General features: G+C 42.2%; 1 protein-coding gene across 3 annotated transcripts in view; it reads left to right on the top strand.

The window, feature by feature from the left end:
• Window positions 1-21,848, top strand: part of NTNG1 (netrin G1) — a 153,230-nt gene that overhangs the window by 13,589 nt on the left and 117,793 nt on the right. The window lies entirely within an intron of this gene.

Raw genomic sequence — 21,848 nt, 5'->3', positions numbered from 1 at the left:
ATCTTCTGCAGCATGCCTCCAACGGATGAACTGAAGCGCAAGTATAAATAGCAATGATGTCTTTGTCAGCTTGTGAGAAAAAGGGGTTGGGGTTTTTCTCCACATTTCCTGAAAGCATGTATAGTAAGACATCTCTAATCTCTTCTTTTGCTTAGTACATAGATTTATCTGTTTGATGGGTTATTGAATCAAAACACTGAGTTGTTGCCTTCTGGTTCACAATATACCTCAGTTGTGTGGTGTATGATTGGCACCCCAAAGTTTACTGATTGTGTTAGGTTCTCAGCTTTACAGTTCAGGACTTTGGGATGAACTTCGCTTTTCAAGTGAGATGTGATTTCCCACCAACCCAAAAGTGTGCTTGCCTGAACCACAGCCTGGCTGAATCACAGGCTCAGACCTGTAGTCCCTGCGTATGCCCTGTGCATCTCAATGGTGAGGGATCCCCTCCCGGCCTCCCACATCCTTGGGAGGATCCCTTTCAAGGTTGGGCTGCTCCTTCATGGCTCTGTATCTGAGAACTAAGAACTTGTCTGAAGAACAAATGGCTTTGTTAGATTGGGTCTACCTGCTCTGTGTTTTAAGAGTACCTGTCAGTAAAACATGAAGTTTCACAAATCACCAGGTTGGGGACCTGATGCAATGACAAAAGAGAAGAGACTTCATGACGGCTGTGGCACACTAGTCCGTGTGCTAAGAGATTTTAATGGAGCAGATGAAATCTGTACTGGATGCTGAATCACAACTGCATTCAGCAAAATAACAATTGGGGGGGGTGTTAATTTTCAGAGCTTGCATGCCTTCAGGCTTGTTTGCTTGAGAATATTTGTGGAGGGTAATGTTAGATGCTAAGGGAAAGTTACAGCAAGGCTTGTGACTAATGGATAAGATGCAGTATGCTCTGTGATGCTACGACAAAAATGCTGATGCAGTTAACTGATATCAGAGAGATAAAATAGCACCAGCATTAATAAAAAAAAAAATACAAACAGATTTTATAAAGTTTTTGAAATCCCACCTTGGTATCATTTTAGAGGATGTTTCTAACTAGTAGCTGCACAAATAATTGCAGATTACAATGTCGTACAATTCCATTAACTAGGTGAAGGAAAAATAGCAACATTTTCATTTTAATGAGATGTCTGCTCTCTCCTCCTCTGTACTGTGCATCTTAATGTACCTTGCTGTCTGCACGACTTGGGGCTCCAAGGCTTTGTCATTTCTTGGCAATTCTATTCTCTAATTTCTTCTGACACATGGTGCTTAAATCCACAAGAAATGTGAGGTGAGGCAGAGAGGATTCCTGCAGACTGCCGCGCCATAAGAGGAGCACTCATTTGCATTATTCATTAGATAAAGGCACTGATTTGCATCTCATTTTGGTCATCTCCATTTCCAGGCAGAGGATGTAGAGAATTTGCAGAATTGCTGAATTTTTGTGGTGTTATACTGTTCATTTGGGATTAAGTCTCCATTGTCTGCAGCCCCGTATTTTGTCCCACACTTATCTTAAATACCTACAGAAATAACATTCTTTTGTTCTTTTTATAATGAACTGGAGCTATTTACTGCATAGTAAAAGGGCTCTAATATGTTTATCATTGCGATTTTAAAAGTATTTTTTATCAAAGCCATATTGCTATACTTGGTCGTTATTTGTAATTAGATTATGATCTTTTTCCCTGTTGTTCTGAGGTTATGGTTCAAAAGCAAAAGCTTGTAAAGCAGCTGAAATGATTATGTGTGATCTGACTGCAACTACAATTTTTTTTTGCCGTTCAGTATTCTTAAGCAGTAAGCTTTTTAGAACTGCATGCCCTCTGTTAAGTAACATGTTAACACACTAAAGTTGAGAACTAGAATAGCCCTAGATAACTTTCAACACTGTTTTGTTCTTTTCTAAACTTTATGAACCAATTTACATTATGCTTAGCATTAATATTTGATTCAGAAATCTGTACTGTAAAAATGAAGGGATGTCACTCTTCTGTCCGCAGTGCATTGGGCTATGCTCAGTTTGGGGCCAGGGCAAGCTGGCACTATTGAGCTCTTTCAATCTGTTATTAAACACAGGAAACTGTCTGGGGAAATCGGTAATTCTAGAAGACATAAGCAGGTATCATTATTTCACACATGCTTTTTGAGAAAATAGACATGCCAAACACCTTAGGAAATTTCGCCACTGAAACCCAGAGCCATTCCCTGACCCATCATTTACCTCCTAGGACAGCACATGGCTAAAACAAATGGTGGCTTATTCTGACTTTCAAAGCCCTCAGTTAAGCATGGTGCTTCCTTGGGCTGGGTATTGTACAAAAATAAGGGAAGGCATTGTCCCTGTTTTAAACAGCTTACAGTATAATTGAAACACAATGTAAAAAGTAATTAGAAAGTGGGGATCTGAAGGCTGACTTCAGCAAGATGAGGTGCTAAGGCTGATGATTATTTGTTATTTCTATTTTTTTAATTGTAATTATGGCATGGCTTTGGCTGATGCTGCAGATGTCTAATTTCTTGGAGGTGCCATGCTAGACAAATTCACGTTGGGCTCTGATTAGAAGGTGGGAAAGGCAATGGCCCCGAGCAGCGGTTGGTCAGGACTCTTCATCTGTACGCAGCGTTATGGCAGAAAATACAATGCAAGTGGCAGATGAAAATGAAACTGGCTTATACTAGGACTCTGCCTAATATGCAACTTAATTATAATTGAATTTGCCACAAGTTAGTGACACAGCCGAATCTAAACAAATCACCTAGGTAATGCGCTGATTGCACTAACAGCAGTTGTTGTCAGGGGCGGAAGATGCCATATGGCTCCTCTTCGCTACCCAGGTCAAAATATTGTTAGGAAGACGCTTAAATACATCGACACAAATGAGGAGGTGGCTGATCTGGCTTTCCTCCAGCCTGCGGTGTGCGTACACGTCCTGGAGTCTGCCCGTTCCTGGGCACAGGCGGGGGGCTACCCAGATTTTTCCAGAACGTAGTGAGTGGAGGAATATTATGGTTCTTGAGGACAAACAAAGGCAGCTGGCGCTCGGTCCTGTTGCTCAGGCACAGTTTAGCTCTCAGAGACATGTCCAGATTATGTTTGGGCAGTTCGTGAAAGGAAAAGAAAGTGTAAAATGACACTGAATGCCAGCGGGGCTGGGGGGAACATAAGGGGTGAATGAAGCAGGAGCCAGTCCTGCACAAGGCAGGGTCAGGTTCAGCCCTAGGGAGGGCTTTTCATGTGGATGGGGACACAAGTCAAAATCCTACTAATTGCAGTGAATTTGGAACAAGTCTTCTAAAGTTTGTACAGCCTTCTTATTTTGGGAAGAGACAACACTGTAGTATAAATTTTGCAGTGCTGTGACCAAGATGTTATCCCTCACATTCCCTTACAATTTCATAGCGTCATCTGTTTGCAATAAATATCAAGTGCTAAAGCCAGTCACCAATAACATCGCAGGAGCTACTGCTCCTGTAAGAGCAGCAGAGCCTGGTAGTACCACTGCTTTTAAAAGATCCTTTAGCATTTCCGTTCTAAACTCTGTGTGATGCTTTTCTAGGTTGCATCAGGCTGAAGCACAGCAGAAGTGGAGTTTATGCTGTGTTAAATTGTTATTAACCACAAAAGGTCACCCAAAGTATAGTGTTCCACCAGTTTGAGATAATATATTTTTGTTACGCTTTTTGCTTTGAAAAATACACATTTGAAATTTTTAAGTGTGCCAAATAGGCCAGCTGCTGCCCTTCAAAAATAAAAATTGTCTTAACTGATTCTGTGATGATTTGGGTTGTAGAAGAGCCGTAAAATTTCTGCCAGACTTAAAATATCTTTCCTTGAACACTGGTCCCACTGTGCTGATCTTGCTGTCAGCAAGGGTTTGCAGATCCTCAATTATGAAACACCTTGTCACCACTCACCTAGCAGCTTGCTCCCGCTCCGCTGTGAAGTTTGTTGAAGTACTTTGCTCAGATTTTGAAATATAGAGTGGGTTTCCTAATGATTTTCTTAGGAAAAGGGTTGTGGACAGTCCTTTGATAAAATTCAGGGTAGCTATTCTGAAGTGTGTTATGGAACAACAGTGTATAATCCAAAGGCTTCTGCACAATGGATTATTCTGAACAATGTTTACCCTTAACAATGTCCTTGTCTAGTGCAAAGTGAGGAGAGCAGCTGTTCAGCATTTATTTTTGTCATCACTCTTTGATGGATATTAGACCTCTGCCTCTTTTGGGGCTTGCTACAGTATCCCCAACGAATTCACTGCACAGCTCTGCCTCACTCACTATAAACCACCTATTTTGTCTGCCATGGGCTTCTCTACACCCTCAGCCACACCTGGCAGAGTTCGGAGCAAGTCCACTGAAGTCACTGTGGAAGTGCCTAGACCCTGGTTTGGATGTGTGCTGCCTTGGCCATGCAAAGTAGCCGAAAAGCAGGCTTGATGATGGAGCAGAGGACTTTTACTGGCACAGAAAAATTCCTCCAGTGGTGGAGGGTTGGCAAAGCCAGCTCAGTGTCGTCTGCTCTTTGATTCTCCCCCTATTGCAGAAGCGCATTCAGGAGACTGTGGCAGCAGCTGGAGGATATGGAGTGGACCTGAGAAAAAACTTTCCAGTCAGTGCAAATGGAGTGCAACCACTATGCTGGGACTCCAGTAACCAACACGAGCTGGAACAGCCTTTAGGATGCTCTGAATTATGCCTAGAGTTGTTCCAAGCCTTAATCAGGCTGAAATGCTTTTAGGACTACTTTTTTCCCCCCTTCATTTGTGATCCCTCTTCATTTGTGATGAGCATAAACTGGAAACCAAAATACATTAATTCACTCCACACTGTGGGTAACAATTTCTACAACATACTCATAACTTAAAAACGTGAAGCTGTTCCATGTAAGCTTCAGGAATGACAACTGAAATAAAACTGTAAGTCTAGTGGGTCATGCCAAGAGCAGATCTTAGGCGCTTCTTGGCACCACAAAACACAGTTGTTTGCTGCACAGCTGACCTTACAGGATCCAGCCCTTCTAACATATCTCACTAATTACAGAAAGCTGATCGTCATGTGTTCATCCCTCACATGTGAAATTCTGAAAGCCAAATCAAATAAAGTTCCAAATATATTTTCAGTTTATGTTGAGAGATGCCACTATTTCGGCACTCCGAGAGAAAAGGAATATTGCTTTCCTTCAAAAAGTACGAACAACACTGCAAGGAGATTACATCTGTTACAAGAGGAAAATGCTATCTTTATGCTTTTTTGTAAAGCAGCCAACAGCTAATGGACAGGAAGTCTTTCAGAAAGTTTTGCAAATCCCCATAATGTTCCCGAGTACTGAAGCGTGCATTCAAATTGCAGATTTAACCAAGAAAAGCGGGGGGATTCGTGCAGCCAGATAGCTCGCTGTTGGCTATGTATCTGAGAAGGATCAAAACCACGTCTTGCCAGCTAAGATTAGCATTATCTTAAGTTTAAAATACTCCTTTCTGATGTTCCTTTTCAGTTTGTAGTATGTAAACCAGTTCTGCTTCTTGCCCTTTGGAGCACACCAAAGCATTTGTAGGTGTTTCACTGTGATAAATGTGGAGAACTGCAAGTGCATGGAGTCGATCCCTTCTCCAGAGCAATGACACATGTGACTGGAGTGGCTGACGGAAATCCTGTAGATGCATGAACTAGTCTAAATTACAAGGGCCAGAAATGAGGATGTACAGTGGTAGCTGATCACACTACAGTTTCTTATCATGAGCTGAAGCATAGAGCAAAGTTGGAAGACTGCTTCTGAGAAATGCAGATTTGCAGTCTGATTACTTTCATTGCCCTTATATTTGTGTAGTGGATTAAATGCATGATAGCTCTAAAACTTGAAGACCTCCAACTCAAATAATGTGATTTATACTGTGATCTTTCAGTTCATCTGAAGTGCCTATGACAATCCCTGTAGCTTCAGCAACGCCTGCACCCCACCTCACACCAGTTCCACAGATGAGCTGGTGGCTTTCCTTGGTACCACATTGCTTCTAAACACTTCAGTGTGCAAGCTGCTAATGAACAGTGATTGAGGTTTCTCCCAGAAGAAAATTAATACAAGAAAATTATGGAAAACCATAATTCATGTTGCCTTTACAGTCTCACTGTTCACTTTAGGTACCTTCAAAAGAATTAAGTGTATTTTTAGAGCTTTAGAGGCTACACTCAATATCTCAGAGCATGAAAGTTTCTGCTTTTGTACAGAATTCTTGAAAGTCAGTCACTGTGGTAGCTTTCAAGAAACAGCTCTTGTGTTTGCCATGGCAGCTAAATTTGAGGGATTATTGTTACAACTCAGGCATGGCAATACGTTTTAAAAAAATAAGTTGATGGTGCTGTTATAACAACTTAATGTACTCCCTGGGTGTCTTTATGTTTCTTATAATTTCTCACACGTCGCCCTGTGTGGCTAAGCAGTCCACCCTTTTCAGATTCTCTTTGTCTAAAAATCTTTCCATGCCTCTCATCCTTTTTTTGTCACAAGGGAATCAGACTTCTCTGAACATGAAAATAGCAGGGGAATAACCAGCAGTAACAATGTCTAAAAAGTTGTAGGAGTCTGCAGGGGAAGTCAAGCACAGGTCAATATTGGTTTCTGCATCGGCACTTAATGATAAATCATTTCCATAAACTTAGTGAAGACAGGGGTTTAACTGGTTGATTCCTGAGTGAGCAGTTTCTATAGCACTGCTCTAAAAATTATTTATACAACCATATTATTTAGGAGCACTTGTATTTAGGAGACCTTCTTTTGCTAGCTAGATTCTGTCCAAACATCTGGATGATCTCTTACACCAAATGCAAGCTCTCATTTTAATGAGACAAGAGGTATGGAAGAGTTGTGGAGCACAAAAAAAAGTAAGGGGTCACACTAGTCAGCATAACAGACAGTAGTCGTAATACAGCACACGATTAATATTTAGTATCACATTTCCACTAGTCATCGCTGCAAAAGAGAGGCTTTTAAGGAGATTCATGATCTCATTTCACTGATGTTTATGGAGAACTCCTCCCAAGTGTGAAAAGCAGCATGGGAGAAAGTATGAGGCTGCCTTTGTAATAAGTAAATAAAAATCAAACAGGTAAGGAGTGAAGGCTCTCATCACCAGGCAGTGATAAGAGGGAAGAGTTGGCTTCCTGGTATCCAACTGGAGATGATAAGTGGGGCGGGAATAGGCTGTGGAGGGTTTTGAAAGTGAGGGCAAGCAGCTGATAGTTGATGAGATAGAGAAGGGGGAGCTGGTGCTGGAGTGCAATGGGAGCACACGGTGGCCGAAGCAATGAGCTAGAAAAATGATCTTTGCAGCAGCGTTCTGGATGGTTATCAACAGGGCAAGATTGCATTTGTCAAGGCCAGAGAAAAGGTTGTTTCTGTAATCAAGACACGGTATGGCGAGAGCCCGAATGAGAGTTTAACTGGGAAGATGGATAGGAAAGACCGTATCATAGAGATATGATAGTGATGCGGCATGGAAGCCATAAATCATCTGGCGGAGCCAGTGCACTCTCAGCAAGGTCAATTAGCCCATGATGAGCACTGTGCTGCCAAAGCTAGGCTGCCGCTACCCAAGCTATTGGGTTTGTAGCTATCACAGGAACATCTAAACAACAGATTTATAGCTAGCTCAGATCTCTGCTCTTGCAACTAAATACAGTGTAAACATATTTAGCCTAAGTGTGACTTTCCAAATTAATCCACCTGACAGGCAGGAGGTACAGCAGATCCTGCTCGATTTAAGTCACTTTGCAGAATGTTTCCTGCAATTCTGGTTTTCTTTCTTTGCTTGCAGTCCTGCTTTTGACTCACAGTTTGTGATTTCTGTCACTCACAGCCTCTCTCCTATTGCTGATCAACTGCTCTGCAGCAACCCTTTTTCCTCCCCCAGCACCTCATGTTTAAAACTGAGGGTCAGGTTCTACTTGCATCTCGTTGGGAAACAGTGTTTTATCATGATAAAAGATGGCTGGTCAGCAGTGACATGTGCTGGGAGGAATGTCTTTCGGATTGTTTTGCTGTATTTCTGATAAGCATATTGTGATTTCCCTAGCTTCAGCATGGCAGGTTTTCCATGTCTTTACTCAGGGCAATTAAACATACTAGTATTTCAGATACCTACTTTCCAAAACGTATACTAGTCATTCAGAGACATGCCTGCCTTGGAGTCATTTGGCAGTCCCAGGCTGCACTGGTACAGGTTCCTCGCTTTCCATCATAGGCCCAAACCATTCAATGTATTTACAATAAAGAATTTTACATGCATGAGAACATTTAAGAGCTTTCCAGTGATGCTAATTGATAAACACAGGGAATCTGGATAGGGAAAAGCACAAAATCCAAAATGCTCCTAAAAATGGTAACAAAAACCTTGCAAATTCTTGCTGTGGTACTTGGCATCTGACTACCATCATTATGTTGATTTTTTTTTTTCCTGTATGGCCGAGTTACAATATTATCTTTAAAAATATTTTGTGTACTTGGGATGACATTTTCAGTGAGTTGCTAATTCTGTAACTTCCAGATGTTAAGCCTTTGAAGCAAAAAATTAAAACAAGTGTAATGTGCTTGATTGCATAAAGATCAATCTAAATGTCTGTATAAACTTGCTAAACATTAACAGTCAATGAGTTTACGAGAAACTAGAGCTACATTTACTACTTGGTATCTGTCCATAGAATGAGAGATTTAATGACCAAGAGAAATGTAAAATTTAGCAGACAGCCAAACCATTCCTCACCAGCTTAGAAGGTTCATGTTTTTACAGCTGGGGCCCATGGAAAATGTTCAGGTCAGCATTAGCCAAGCCAGAGGTCTGTGCTGTATTCATCAGCCATGCTGCAGAAAACTGAAAGTACTGGATGGTGCCTGGGTGCTGATCCTACACCAACCCAAACTCCCGAGCTATGGAGCTTGAGGTTTGATAGAAATATCAATATTACGTTGCTGTGACTGCACTATAAATACACATTTTGCATTCAGTTTCCCAAAATATTTATCCCGCTTCCTTAATTTCATCCACATGGATTTCAACTCCTAAAGCACTTGCTTTCTTTACAAGATGCACAAGAACTTCTCAGGCTAATATAAGAAAGGAGTGAAAGAGATTTAAGCTGCAGAAGGGTTACATGTAGTGACTGACCATTGTGAGCATTAGAGAACATCATATTTCTATCTAAAACTTGTATTTAGGGTTTAATCACCATTTTATCCACTTCAGACCAGCATGAGCATGACTCTTCTCTAGAGCAATGTGGAAGAGGCAACATGCAAGGTACCTTTTTCTTAAGCTTTGGCACAAACTTAGGCTGTGTTTGACAAGACAGCAACTCCTACCTGGCATCCCCAAATAATATAAGCAGACCTGTTTCCCTACCCCCTCCCAAAAAAAAGGAGGTGAGAAAGACCTCTGCTCCCTTCGTTTTTCTGCAGAGCTGGCACTTTAGGATGCTGGAAAATTAGTTGTATGTTTATAAACATCATTATAAAAAGTGTTGTTTTCAGCAGAATAAATTCAAGGGTCTCACTCATCAATTTTAAATGAGAGTTGCAGGGCTGCAAGGTCGAAGGTGTGTGCTTATGCTGTTGCTGCTTTGAAAATGCCAAGAGAGGGATTTGCACTGTATCTCCACTTTGCCCTGGAGAAAAGCCTGGTCCATTGTCTTTTTAAATTAAAATGGACACTGAAAAGCAATATTAGATGAATCAAGAGAAGGTAGTTTATACTGTGACTTGATTTGGAATAATTATAATTGTAGGGAACTATTTTTCCAAGTACACTCTCTCTCCCTAATTAAACCCATGGAAATGCCTCATTTTCTGGTTATTGCCAAAGTGCGTTTCAAACTCTGGTAGAAATGCTTGATTGTAATTTCATTAGAATTCCATTTCTCCAGGCTATACAGGTGCAATGAAAGAAGAGGTAAAATTAATTAAAACTGTGGACATGTTTATACCCACCAGGTGTCATAGAAGGTAGTGGCTGAGACATTTTTCAAGTAATTAAGCAGACAGTTCTGCTTTTTCTGATGAGTTATTGCCCTTCCCTCTTTAATCTGTGCAAGAGATTTCATCACGGAGCTATTGTCAGGTGATGGGATTGCTCTTTACAATCAGCATCCCCCTCGCACCGCCGCACGTTGATGGAAATCACATCATCGCTGCAAAGAGGCAGCAACGCGCGGTCGGCACATTTCCAAAGTCAGGCTTTGTATGCCAAGGTCTGCCCATAATTTAGGCTAAAAAGGGGATAACACAATTTTCAGTTTAACCATATGTGGGTTAAATAGCTTGAATGTTTATTCGAGGCATGGCACAGCTTCTGCATGTAAAGCTCAGTTCTCCTCAGTAAGGGCAGCATTTAATCAGATTCATATGTGTTGGTAGTGTTTATGTTACAGGGTTGGGGTTTTTTCCATTCTGTTTGTATTTTGTCAGGAGTTTGTCTTCTGGCCACGTTGAAATAATCACTAGTTTTCCTGAGGATGTGCAAATTGCCATGGTCACATCCTCAGGCAATGTTGTTCATAAGGCTGTAATGATTGCATTTTCTGAGTTTTCAGTGCAAGTTAGGAGCCAGAATTTAGCACATTTTTCTTCTCTGCATTGGCAGTGGGTATAAATATATATTTTCACTCTTCTTTTTGGGCTTCCAGTACCATAAGCACAACCTCCATGTATCTGCTGCGTATCGTACATATACAACCCTGTGGCTGGGGGAGGAGTGGGCAGTTGTAGCATCTGTGGCAGCACACCTCTTTGGTATCGAGGGCAGGGCCAACCTGTTACATCAGCTCGTACGGAAGAGCCTGTTGTGCTCCTGGGACAAAGCAGCCATGCCATTACCCCTCGTGCAGGGCTTGTGGAAGAGCCACACTGACCCTGTGCCCCCCGCAGCGCTGCTCAGCGTTACTAATAGCCACAGTGGCTCGGCACCTCCAACAGCATCACTTTGTTGTTTTCAATCCCACATCCAAGAACACGGGCTATATACAACTTGCATTGTAAAGCAAGTTGTGCCTTTTCGGCATTTTAGTGTTTTACATGTCTTCTGCAGTCCTGCAGCACTGATGTGAATGGATAATCAAGTCCACCATGCTTTCTTAAGTTAGGAAAAGTAGAAATTTCTTGGTTTATTTCCTATTTCACTTTGTATTTTGCAGTCTCTATTGATTAAGTATTTCCTAATGGGCAATTTTCTTTTTTCTTTTATTATTGCAATAAAAGGAGTCAGTGTAAAATAGATTGCTCTGCATTTGACAAAGTGGAACATGCTAACGGTATTCGGTTACAGATGCCCACAGCAATGGACATGCTTAGAGCAAAACCAATTCTGATTACAATATTCTCTGCATGCTTCCATTTAGAGTTAGTGCCCTCCCTGAGCATATGTTTTGCTTGGTTTCTACTTAATGCTTTGTCTTTATTAACTCTATATCATTTTAATTAGATTTCCTTTCATAATATTGTAATATTCTCCTACTTTCAAAGTTATCCCTTACAAGGTCATCTCTGATACATGACTAACGCATTTGACTAAAATGCACAAATAAAATATGATAGTCACATTAAAGCATATGGGACTGTGCTGAGAATAACAACTCAGTCCAAGCTTAAAAAAAAAAAAAAAAAAGTCAGTAAAACCTTGGAGATGAAAGATAAAGTCATACACTTCTAGAACCAAATTCAGCTTGTGTGTACTTTGTACCTGCTGTTCTGGGGCTGAACTTGACCTTTTGAGAGTTGAAAACGTTTTTTTGAAATAGAGTTGTTACTTTTTTTTTTCTTTTCAAGTTTTAAATAGGCGATTTATACTCTTTCAGTACTAAATTCTGCCTTCTGCAACAACCAACATAAATCCAGAATCTGCCTTGACCTAAATGGTGCTCCCTTCCATTTCTGCTTTGAGCATTTATCATTTCTTTTGCAATGCCCAGGCTTTCAGTTAAACATCACAGGAGTAAGTTCCATCAGTAATATGTTTTAAATATATTACCTTTCTGTTTCATTGATTTGTCTCATTTCATTATGTAAAAGATCAAATAGAGTACTTCGTTTACTACTTTTGTGCACATCACGCTATGCTGTTGTATTTCTCCCTAAACAGTACCAAGCCCTCATTTTTCCTCCTGTAGAAGCCAACCCAGACATCTAATCATTTCCATCACCTGATTTTGAGTCTTTTCTATTTCTGTTGTGTCCTATGGCAGGTGAAGTAAGCAAAAGTACATTTTAAGAGAGGGTACAAAAATGATTTATGGAATGGCATCTCAATATTTCCAGTGTTTCTATCCTATTCTTTTTGCACCCTAATATTGTATTTTTTTTTCCCCTATGAAAGCTTCTGCTCCATATGCATTGTGCTGTCTCTGTGTTTCTTTTCTTAACTTGAAAGGGCTTTGGTTTACCACAGAAAAGATTTCAAAAATGGTTTAGTAGGCACTGAACTCCTCAAAGCTTAAGCAGAGATACTCAGAAAATAGTTTTGTGTGACATACGGTATGGACATTCTCAAATTTATCTAGGAAGAAGCTTTTCTGAGAAAGTTTTAGCAACTGATATTTTACATCACTTGCTGGAAGAGATGTGCTTATAACGTCTTGGAAAACAGTTGTTACGGCAGCCAGGTGCTTTTAAAGCATCTGATGTCAAGTGCCATCTCCTACTGTTCCTTTATGGAGTAGGGTAACTTGATTAATATAGAGTCCTTTATCACATAAACTTATTTTTAAGTGTCTCATTAGCAAATTATTAAAACACATGTTGTTAGAAGTTCTTTTTCTTCCATGGTACATTTAAAATTTTAGATTAGAAAAAGAAATACTGATTGTGAGTACTTTAGCACTTGGGGCACGCTGCTGCTGCAGCTGCCCTGCACGCCAGGCTTGCTCTGACTTGGTGTCTCACAATGCACTGCAGCCTTCCCTGGTGAGCTAAGGGGGCACAGCACACAGCCTCACAACCCTTCAGCTTTGAGAGCTTGAGAACCAACATTACTGCGTGACCAAGTCAAAGCACTTCCACCGAGGGCATCCAGAACAGTCCCATGGTGTAGTGCCAGCTCCAGCAACACTATGACATCAAACAAGCAATGTCTCTCCTACCAACTTGCTCCTCTGGCCTCCCACATCATCACTTGCTGAGAGCACTACCAGCAGGAACATACACACCAATACACACAGCAGAGGTTAGCACACAACAATTTCTACAGGTAGCCACAAGGTTAGAAATAAACACACTGGCTACCCCTAAAATGCTATCCATAAATTAATATCCACAAAATTCCAGGAGAGTAAAAAAACCACCCAAGTCCTGTTTAAGTAATTTGAAACTTACCTTGCCCAGAAGTGACCAGAAGCTATCACAACCTTCCAAACCTTTCGTAACACCCACAGGCTAGCCTTAACCTGCTTACTTAAGCTCTTAGTTAACACAGTCACCATCACTGATGTTAATTGGGTAAATTTTCTTCAAACAGAAGAGTCATCCACACCTAGTTATCACCTTATTCCTGAAAGCTGCGTCCATAGTGAGGAGAAGCTTGCACCATGGCTCACAAAAGAAGTGAACCTAAAAATATTGAGTTGGAAAAAATAAAGGCATGTTATGATACTCACACTTTAGTTATTCAGAAATAGAGCATTCCATCAGTATTGTGTTTTTATATGATGAAAAATATATTTTTGCGCTGCATTCTTAGACTGTGTTTTTTGAAGTAACAGTCTAGTGTTGAGATTACATAGAGTTTGAAGAATGCTTCTCTTCAGAAGGGTAATACTCTGTTTAAAATGTGAAACTAGAAGCAGAATGGTCGCACCTGAAAAAGATGTAGGTGGATAAAACTTCAAGAAATAAATCAAGCAGAGCAAATCCACTGTCATCCTTGGATATCTGGAGTGGGATTTTTGATGCTTTCTCAGTAGAAGATACTTTAATTTTATTTTTAAAATAAATATTTTATATGGTAAGAGTCCAAACCCATAAATAAATAGGTATCTTAGAATAACACACTGAAGCTTAACATTCAGACAAGCTAACTAAATTATGCTATTTGTACCTGTCCTCAGCCCACTCTTTCCCTAGCCCACATACATGTGTTTTTCTAGGTATGGGATCACTGAATTTTTATATAGCATGTAGGCAGTTATGTATGTAATTACCAGTGTGGCAGAAACAAGTTAGTTCTGATTAACAAAACTTTTCCACTGTGATTCACTAAGTGAGAATAAAAGAAAATAGGAAATAATTGTAACCTGTCTATGGCTAAATGTTGCAAAGCTGAGCTATGCCAGCAGGGACTGGAAAACAGCAATAGTCTGCAGTTCTGTAGATGTCCTATCTTTTCTCTTGGGACCACAGTCCTCCTTTGTTGCTGATAAAGGCAACATAGACTCCATCACTTCCAGGAATGGAGGCTAAAGCTAGACACACATTTCAATAAACCAAAAGGATCTGGTGAAGCATCTGGAAGAGAGGTGGTAATCTTAAGAGTATTTGTTGCTATTGTCCTCTCTACTGGCCACCACATCTGGAGATTTTCTAGTTCCCCAGAACCTGATTATTTCAAGTGTCTTTAAAACCTTGACATGTTAATCATGAGGTTCAAGATAGCATGTCCTTTGCTGCTGTCTCCTCCTCTCCAGTGGTTATTGCCTGTTTCACCTCAGCAGAGGCCACAGAGGGGACCCCTCTGCCACGTCAGTCTGAGGTCTCCTGGTTTAGCTTAAACCGCAGCTGTTGGGGTGGTCAGCTAAGCTGATGAATTTTGCACTGAAGCAAGCAGCCAGTCTAGCCTGCCAACTCTGCTGGGGGTCTCTGACCGCCAGGGAGGGGCCGTGACTTACATTCCTCCAGCCGGAGCCACTGGAGAGTACATGTCAAAGCCCTTCATGAGCTGGAAGTGTCATCATGTCTGGCTCCAGCAGCACTTCACGTCTGTTGGTTTTGGATGGGTGCGTTTATCTAAACAAAACTCCTCTGTTTTTTATTTGGTTTGCTTGTTATTTTGGCATTTACAGAGAGGGATCAGATTCCTTCAGCATCAGTTCTCCTCTGTATCCAATACCAGTTATAAACAGACTAACCATGGAATAGTAAACTTGTGCTTTCTCATACCAAATTCTCGCCCTCACTCGTTTTACCTCAGCCTTGTGGGAATATCCCAGCTGAACCTCTGTTGTGGTTGGAGCCTACTCCAAAAGCCCCGCGCAGCCGCTTGCTCACCCCTGCCCAGTCCCCTGAGGGATGGGGAGGAGACAATGCAACCAAAAAGGCTTGAGGGTCGAGACAAAGGACAGCGAGGGCTCACTCACCAGTTATGGTCACAAGCAAAAGACAGACTCAACTTGGGAATAACAACACACATTTAATACAAAACAACCACCACCATCAAGGATAATGAGATACACAAGCAGATCTCAAATACCATACACCTTCCCCTCCCACCCCTCCGGCCTTCCCGGGCTCAGCTCTGCCCCCTCTTCCCCGCCACCAGCGCAGGGGGCAGGGAATGGGGGTCACAGCCCGTCCGGCACAAGGGGTCTCCGCGGCTCCTTCCCCCTCAGGGAGAGGGGCCCTCGCAGCCCTCCCCTGCCCCACCGCGGGGTCCCTCTCCCGGCAGACATTCCTCCTCCAACCGCCCCAACGCGAGTCCTTCCCGCGGGGCCGCAGCTCCCCAGACCCCCCCAGCGCGGGTCCCTCCCGGGGCTGCCGCCCTCCCACCCACGGGCGGCTCCAGCGCGGCCGCAGTCGCGGCTGCTCCGGGCCCGGTCCCTGCCCCTCCGGCCCGGGGCCCTCCGCGGGCTGCAGGGCGGCCTCTGGGCCACCGCTGGGCTCCCGGGGCTGCAGGGGCTCAGCCGCCACCCCACCGCGGGCCGCGGGGGAACCCCTGCTCCGGCACAGCTCCCCCTCTCCTGCCTCACCGACCGGGGTGTCCCCATGGCTGTCTCTCTCCCATCCCCCCTCGCTCACCAACACAAACAGAACAAAGAGACTCCATCAACCCCTTCTTCCACTCTTAAATAGTTATTGGCAGAGGCGCCATTGCCCTGGCCTTGCCCAGAGGCGGGTCCGAAATTGGAGCTGGGGGACCTTCTCGAAGCCCCTTACAGGAGCCACCTCCGTAGCCCCCTCCCCCGCTACCAAAACCGTGCCAAAACCCTGCCAGACACCAAACCACCACACCCTCTCAGGTATGCCCACGTGGAGCCATGAGCTCTTTTTGTTTCCTTTCCCTGGTTCCTTCAGCAGCTGTGTTGATTTAAATCCATACCCAGCCTTAAATTGCCGCAAGCCGTAGCCCTGCCTGTCCCATCCACGGCAGAATATAGTGTCTCACTAGCTGCAGAAACAACTCCCCATCTTTCTTCTGGACATCTTGCTAACTACTGTCAAAATTGTTTTGTGGCCCAGTCTCCTGCCAAGTCTCTTTCACATTCAGGCGATGACTTACACTGTTTATTCTTCGAGAGGGCCAAAGGCTATCCACAAGTCCTTGTTTTCTGCAACACCGTAAGCTTCCTGAGGCAGCTTGGGGTGCCTGTTTTGTGCACTTGCAACTTACTCATTCTTCTGGACTGTTCATATCAGCAGTAACTCTTGTGCATCCAGACCACCAAACCCACAGCAGCCAGACCCCCAGGATGCTATGGCCATGTACCACAGGCACTCTCCAACACAGATCATGTCAGGAGGGGCCTGAGACACATGATGTCTGTCAGAGACATTCAGAGGAACACCTTTCTTATGGCCCAGGAGCCCCAGCACCTGGGTGACTTCCAGTTGTACACCCAGCACTTCGGCCAGATAGTTTTGTGCTTTAAATAAAGCACAAACTTGCATTTTAAAGGAATACAGTAAAAACCTTTTCACTTTAAGATGAAATTATCATGTTTCTTCTCTACCTGCTTGGTCTTCTCCTGTTTTTCTTCATAAAATGGAAGTTTTTAATGGAGCAGTAGCAGTTTGTGCTCCCAGGGAGACCTGGTCACACACACTTCTCGGGGAGGCTGAGCTGTGATTGTGCATGACATCTCTCTGCTGACCTCACTGTGTCATAATTTACTTGAGACAGGCAACACAAGGAAATGTTTCTTTCCTCATTTTCACTAGTTTTACCTAAAACAGATTTTTGCAGTAAAGAATTCCTGCCTTTCTTGGTACACGGCTATTTTAGGATTGCATTCTTAGATATTTCAGAAATTACTCTTTAGACTAGGAGCTTCTGATGAAGTTCATTAGTTAACAGGCTAGAAATCTGACCTAAGGGGTTTGTATATTCAATTTTATTAAAGCCATCAGTATTTGGGCAACTCAGGATTACTGTGATTGGCAGTTCAAAAATACAATGATCTTTTGTGTCTAGCGCATGTTATGCTGGAGAATATTTAAATCAATAATAATGCTATCAGAGCTGGAAATCAAATGCAAAATAATTCCCTCGGCTTCCCGTGTATAATGACATTTGCTCTTTTGATGAATTGCTAATGTATTCTTGGACAGAAGAGCTGGCAGCCCAGCCAGCTCCGCTATATAAATGGCGGAGTGGGGAGAGCAGAATTGTATTTACCACTATTTGCTCTAACAAACCATACACCTTTCAACAAGTTATCTCTCTGCTTTGAATATTTCCAGTTCTGAAAAAGCAACATCCAAATAAACTTTAAGACTAGTCTTCTAAGAAATTACTGTTTTCTTCAAGGAAATGTTAGCTTGCTTTGTTTTGAAGTGACAGTAATCAAGTTGAAACACGATCTTTTTAAAAAGGCAAAAATGTTTTCAGCTATGGTGCCTGCCTAATCCTCCCAGCAATTTCCGTGACTGTAACTGTAAAGTGTTTTTTTCTGTGTTCATTTCTCCTGCGTTCGTTTCTGACACCCTGCACAAGAGAAGCAGCCTGACTAACCAGCTGCAGGGCAGACCTGCACTGGCAGCAGTAAAATGAACTAGATCCAAAGTACTGTCCTATGTATAGATGATGAAGCAGGGAGAAAATTGAAAAAAAAAATCTCTAATATTCTAATTTTATACAGGTAGTAATTTGAGGGTTTTATCTTTAGCAGTAATTGTCTAAAACTCACTCAACTAACCCACCCAGATGAATCTGAGAGGTATTTTACTTATTTGTTTCGAAATGTCACCATAAGGACAAAAAAAAAAAAAAAGTGCAATGACTTTGATTTCTATTACCATGAATTATAAATTTTGTCAGCATTTAAAAAGAATACTAGTTTTCAGATTTTTTCTAAGCATACTGCTGTGCTATGATTTCTTTTCATAGTGGATTCATAAGGATTTTAAAAGCATGAAGTATTTTTGATTCCCAAAAGACTCTGGCTTTTCTGGAAGATGACAGCTATAAGATTGTGCAGAAAACTTTATATTAGTGTGGGCTCTAATAATTTTTAACAGGTGCATCTTTTTATCTTGAGATTGGAAAAGAATATTAATTCTTTCTTTAATTTACTATGCTCACCATCCTAATTAATCAAATGCTCTACATTGTATTTGATACACATGGACATATAGCTATATTTAACAGGCGTGGTATGGGAAGATTTAAAACCTTACTAGCCCTTTTCCAAAAGCAAATACCTTTCTCCATATTTACTTATTGGTTCTTCTTCTTGAGCTTTCCATTTAGAGTTATCTACCAGATATTACAGTAATACCACATTGCAGTTGCTTAGAGAAATGAACAGAAAAAATTAAATATATGCATTTCAAAACAGAAACATACTCTCTGGCGTTGTGCATTTTCTAATGAATATGGATATTCTAATTAATACATTTTATTCCTTATGAGTGATTGAATGGCTATGAGAAAAAAAAAAAAAACAAAAAAAAACCCAAAAAAACCCAACAACAACCCCCCCCCCCAGAAACCTCACCAGGTAGAATATAATCCTTGCAGAGAGATGTTAGCAATTCACAAGGTGGTAGGTTCAAGTAATACCTTGCTTCATTAATTAAAGTTAAGATTTCCTGAGACTTCTGATTTCAGTCTTACAACTTAACTGCAGCATCATTGGGTGTCTATAATTTTTTTTTTTTTTTCTGGTTCTTGCTAGAATGCAAACTGCTTTCAGCAAACCATGGAGTATTTCTGCATCTCCCTGTTTTCAGTGCCTGTGGTGGGTTTCTCATGGTCGCTTTATGGCTCTGTCTCTGCAGTGCTGAATGGATCTATACAACGTCTGACATAGTAACACTTCACTCTCAACTGAGTCTTCCCAGCAGAAAACCAGAAATTGTGAATAATAGTAACCATGATTAGCTGTATGGAAATTGCATCCATTCAAGAGAAAAACTGTGATTTGGGCTACACTGAAATTAAAGGCAAGGTTCCCAGGGGACTGGGGATCTCTTTTCCTGGATGGTGGAACGTTTAAGTAGGATACTCTCAACTGCATTCATCTGTAGATGAAGAGGATAAGTCACACCAGGTGTAGGACAAAGGGCTTTAACCGAATCCTTTGATACGTGGTGCACCTACATCTTACTGGAACTCCTTTCCCAAATAATCTCAGCACCAAAAAGGTGATAGGAATAGCCTCTTTATGCCCCAAAGATAACAGGGATGTCAAACCTGGTGGTGGGGCTGCAGCTGCTTTGCTGGGTGAAGACAGGCTCCCGTGGTGTCTTGTCCTGAGCGTGTGTCACTCAGGAGGGAAGGGCAGAGCAATGGTTTTGAAGTTGAGGCTCCACCAAGATGCGTGTTTGCTGCATCGCTGTTGTTGAGGCTCAGGCTGTTCGAGCACTCAAATAATACTTTTAGTGCTCTGTACCTGTAATATTTAGGCATTTTACAAGATTAACTCTTAAGGTTTTGGTGCAATTGTATGACTAATAATCTGCAGACTAACACACTCTATGTTCATACAACTCTGATTACCTTTGGTGTTTCTGTTAACTGCCACCAAATTCCACAAACCATGCTTTAAAATCCTCAACAGTGTGATACACAGTTTCCAAAACATGTCTCGAAAGGTGTCTTGGACCATCAGAGAGGACTGACAAGCTCAGGTTTTCTTCTTCGTGACCATCAGAGTCTCTACCTTGACCAGCAAGCAGAAAAGCCAGGTGGCAGTGCCCCAGCAAGCCCACTGTGCCAGCCGCCTGGCCAGTGGCGTGCACAGCCAGTTATTCTTCCATTTATCTCTTTTCCAGGCAGGAGCCACAGGGACATGTGGAAGTTAGGTGATTCCTTCTTTTGCTTCTGTGCTTCCTCCATTGCTCTGGAGCCCCGCATGCACAGGATTAGGCTCTTTGCTTATGTAAATTGTTGAGCTCAAAATATCCTGAGTTGTGTGTCCCCATTAAAGACTGCGGTACGCACTACTGCCGCTCTCCTACCACAGAATGGTTGCCAATTTATTCCCTTGCACAGCAAGCACAAATTTTATCAGGGTGATAGATTACGTAAGAGAGTTTTTCACTGACAAATTCTCTTTCCATTCACCCCACTGATTCATTGTTTCAAAGGACCCATTATCTCTCCCATTTTCTCTACCATTCCCCAAAAGGTCATATTACTGTGTCTGGAACTTTTTGAGGAAAAAATAAAACTGTGGGGTTTTTTTCTCAGATCTGAAAAAGAATATTTTCACAGCTGTTGGTGAGAAGGTTAAGAGTGTGCCAGCAGCTCCGATCATTAGCATGGGCTGCTTCTTTGTGCTTGTTTTTGAAGAGCTTGTACGCTGTCCTGCACGTTTCTCCAGTTCTCATTGCAGAGCCTGGCAGAATCTGGGAAAACTTTGTCCGTGAGAAAAGCAGCTTGGTGTCAAAGCAGTTTTGCTGATAAGATTCAGTCTGGTTCGCCGCTGGTGCTGGTGGAGCTTTAGGTGACTAGTAAATAATAGATACATTAGTAGTGCATGTGTTAGCTGCTGTTATAAGGAATGCAGTCTTGCTCACTTTTGACTTTCTGTAACAAACCAGAAAACATCAAAAACAACTTCTCTAATAGAAAAGCTTCGTTGGTCTTCGTTTCAGGTGTCCGAACATTATGTGAGCTATTCATTTGAAAGGATATCTGTGTACCTGAGGGTTTAGATTATCAGCAGATTTATGATATGCACTTGTGTTCACATGTTCATAGCATTAAGCCCCCTTAGACTGGGCTATCTCTGGACAGAGATATATGGTAGGAAGGGGTGGGGCGGGGGGGCAGGGGGGAGAGAAGCCCACTCGCTGTGCCCCTGCCACCTCGCACTCCTGTACTGGGGCTGGGGACAGGCTCCTCCCGCCCTCCCGGCAAAGCAGGAGCTTGTGCCTGCGCAATTGTGCATACAGCTCCCCAAGCCCCACCGAATCCAGGAGTGACCGTACCACAGGAGGTTTAACCTATTTCTGATCAGTCACTTAGACTGCACAGGCAACGTTTCTTTCTCACCGCATCTGACATGGGTGCCTTTGCTGAACGTCTCTTCCCCGACCATCAGTGTCATTCTTCATGGCAGGTTCTGTGCGAGATTTAAACATGAAACCAAACCCTGGTGTAAAGCAGGCACTCTCCTGAGAGGGAGATGAAGAAGCTGCCAACTGTACAGTGCCAACTGCTGTGGGCATGAAGCAGCTCACTGTCTCTTCCCCAGAAACACAGGCATGCACTTAAAATACTCAACCATTCTCACAGGAGACCGTATCAGTCATACATTAGATATTCGTCTTTCATTCCTGCCTATTACTAATTGATAGCTGAGGTCTTTAGCATGCATCATATCTCATTGTACATCTGTAACTAAGTTGAAAATACAAAGATTCCTTAGAGCTAAAGATTTGAATGAAGAGACTCTATAGATCTTAGTTTTACACGATGCTGCCTTTTGTACAA

Source organism: Leptosomus discolor, chromosome 3 (genome assembly GCF_034619465.1).
Source record: "Leptosomus discolor isolate bLepDis1 chromosome 3, bLepDis1.hap2, whole genome shotgun sequence".
NCBI classification, from domain to species: Eukaryota; Metazoa; Chordata; class Aves; order Leptosomiformes; family Leptosomidae; genus Leptosomus; species Leptosomus discolor.
The sequence above is the reverse complement of the archived record's forward strand: the minus strand, read 5'-3'. Positions and strand labels throughout refer to the sequence as shown.